This window comes from Limulus polyphemus, unplaced genomic scaffold (assembly GCF_000517525.1).
Source record: "Limulus polyphemus unplaced genomic scaffold, Limulus_polyphemus-2.1.2 Scaffold150, whole genome shotgun sequence".
NCBI lineage: Eukaryota > Metazoa > Arthropoda > Merostomata > Xiphosura > Limulidae > Limulus > Limulus polyphemus.
In genome coordinates, this window is record NW_013665760.1 from 989,392 (window position 1) to 991,795 (window position 2,404).

General features: G+C 31.4%; 1 protein-coding gene across 2 annotated transcripts in view; it reads right to left on the reverse strand.

Moving 5' to 3' along the window:
• The window catches only part of LOC106475902 (G protein-activated inward rectifier potassium channel 3-like), a 54,460-nt gene extending 52,434 nt beyond the window's left edge, over positions 1-2,026 (reverse strand). For both annotated transcript variants that reach the window (XM_022381070.1, XM_022381071.1), the window contains exon 1: positions 1,864-2,026. The gene's annotated coding sequence lies outside the window, so the exon portion shown is untranslated. The remainder of the gene's footprint in view (positions 1-1,863) is intronic.
• Between the last annotated feature and the right edge of the window lie 378 nt (positions 2,027-2,404).

Consider the following 2,404-nt stretch of genomic DNA (forward strand, 5'->3'; position numbering starts at 1 on the left):
CCTAATATGAAAATAAAATAGGAATGTAGTTAAGTGATTCTGAAGTTAGAATGGTGTTAATATAACAAATGATCGGATTTGAACATTTTAATAACGAATTCTGTACCTTGATATTTCCCATACTTTTAAATGGTTTATACCTTAAAATCAAGCTCGATTGCCACAGAATCTTATAATGTGCGTGTGTGTGTAAAAACTAGTTTATAAAATCAATGTTACATTAACTGGTATTCTACAAATAATTGTACCGTAAAAAAAAAATGAAAACAAATCCTAATCTATTGCAATTCATTCTTGCATTTAATGACAGGAAAATACCACAACATCGACTGACCTTTTATAAGAAGGGGGTGAACATAATTATTGATTTTGTTATATTTAACCCCCTAGTGACATACTTAGAAATTATACTGAAAGCATATGCACAGCTCTTTACCATCTGTGGAGTTCCAAATGTTTTAATTATCTCTGGTGGGTCGGCAAAACGTATTTTCTGTTGTTTCATTTCTATCTGTACTTGGAGATTTATTAGGAAAATCTAAAATCTAAATTCAAGCAGATATCGAGAAATAGAGAATTACGGCTGTTGATTGATTCCTCCCAGGAAAAAAAATTCTGGTGTGAACATCATAACTAAACAAGTTTAGAAAATACGAATTTTTCAAATAATTATTTCATATATATATATATATATATATATGCACCAGTAAGTGGTGTTTTGTTTATTATTTTAAACCTTGGCACTTTTAAATATTGATAGCTTCGCTCAAGAGGAATTTATATATCCCAATGATGATAAATTGGTCTTCAACATTGATCATATCTCCTCTTCCTAAAAGCATTTGTATCTCACTCGGTGTAAAGTTGCCTTTCACTAACATTTTGTAGAAGCAAGTCACGTGTAGCTAGCTTTTCCCCTTGAGCACCTCAAAAGCGCTATCAAACAGAGTCTCATCAAAAATATGAATTTGTATTGCTTTTAACATCTCAAACGAATTCCAGGATCTTGCTGATTATAGCACATTTCCATTTTTCTTAACCAATCAAACTAATACTCCTCATTATTAACTTAGATTGTAACGGTAACCAGACGCTCTAAATTGTAAACATATGCACCAGTTTTAAGTTGTTTAGTTCTTCCTCTTCGATAAGGCTGATAATGTACAACAACTTGCATAAGAAGAAACGTCATCTAGTGGTAGTGTTATTGATAAACTAGCTCCCTTATGAATGCAAGAAATATAATTTTTGTCATCTTCTTTTCGTGATTTATTTACCCACAGAAATGTAAGACGTGATTTTTAAAACGTTTCGCAAAAAAAAAATATAAGCGTGTGTGTAATTTTCTAAAACTTAAAACAACTTGCGTGGTATGTATAAAAATAGATCATGTGTGTATAACTTACTATAACTAAGTACACACATTTCTTTTGGGAATTATGGTACGAAATGGAGACGTGCATATTTTAAAATTCTGCCTAAAATTTTTAAAATACCAACAAAAGTGAAGAAAAATGTTCTTTCGTTCAAATATTGTTAACGGAAATGCAACTCCAAGTACACTTAACATATCTACCTTCTTATTACCGGTTTAGCTGAAATCAGTGATTAGTTTGATGAAACATGAAACGTCAGAGAAAGAAAAAGTGACTTGCTAAGCCAATGCTTGATAACTTATCGCTTCATGAAAGCAAACAAAATGAACAAAGTGATAACTTAAAAACATAAATAACAACACTACTTTAAAAATATATAGGGCACAAGAAATTAAACGTATGGTCAACGTAACAATTATAAAATAGACTTACCTTTAACAGTTTAAATTTAACAAACATAAAAGTTTCAAAATAACACGAGATTTACCTTCTTTTCAATTTTCTTAGTTGTTGGAAAACTAAATCTCAACCGTTTGATTTGAATGAATGTGGAGGAACGAGGTTCTTTAGAATATACTACATACACGTATTTAACTGGTGTGCTTTAAAACTCCCAATTTGTACGGAGCTCACGCCCTGTACGTTCTATACATTGGAGTTATTCTGTTTCTAAAAACAAGGGCACATCATGAACGAGAGAGAGATACCACGTTTACTGTGTCACACGTTACGGGCACGCGAACATTATTAGCCAATCAAACGGCTTTTCAAGTAAAAGGTTATTTAAATTAAATAGCAGTCGGGAAGTAACGAAGGAACTAGAAGGGGGAACGCACACAAGTTGACCGAGAATTATCATAGTGGCTGCAGTAAAAACTAGGTAATGGATCAAACTAATAAATATAGCCTACCGACGGCGTGTTAATATTAAGACAAATCAATGCAAAATTCTTATTAATTTGTAATTAACGTGAATTTTTTGCTAACATATTTCAAAATAAATAGTGTTAAAATTTTATCAGTATTTT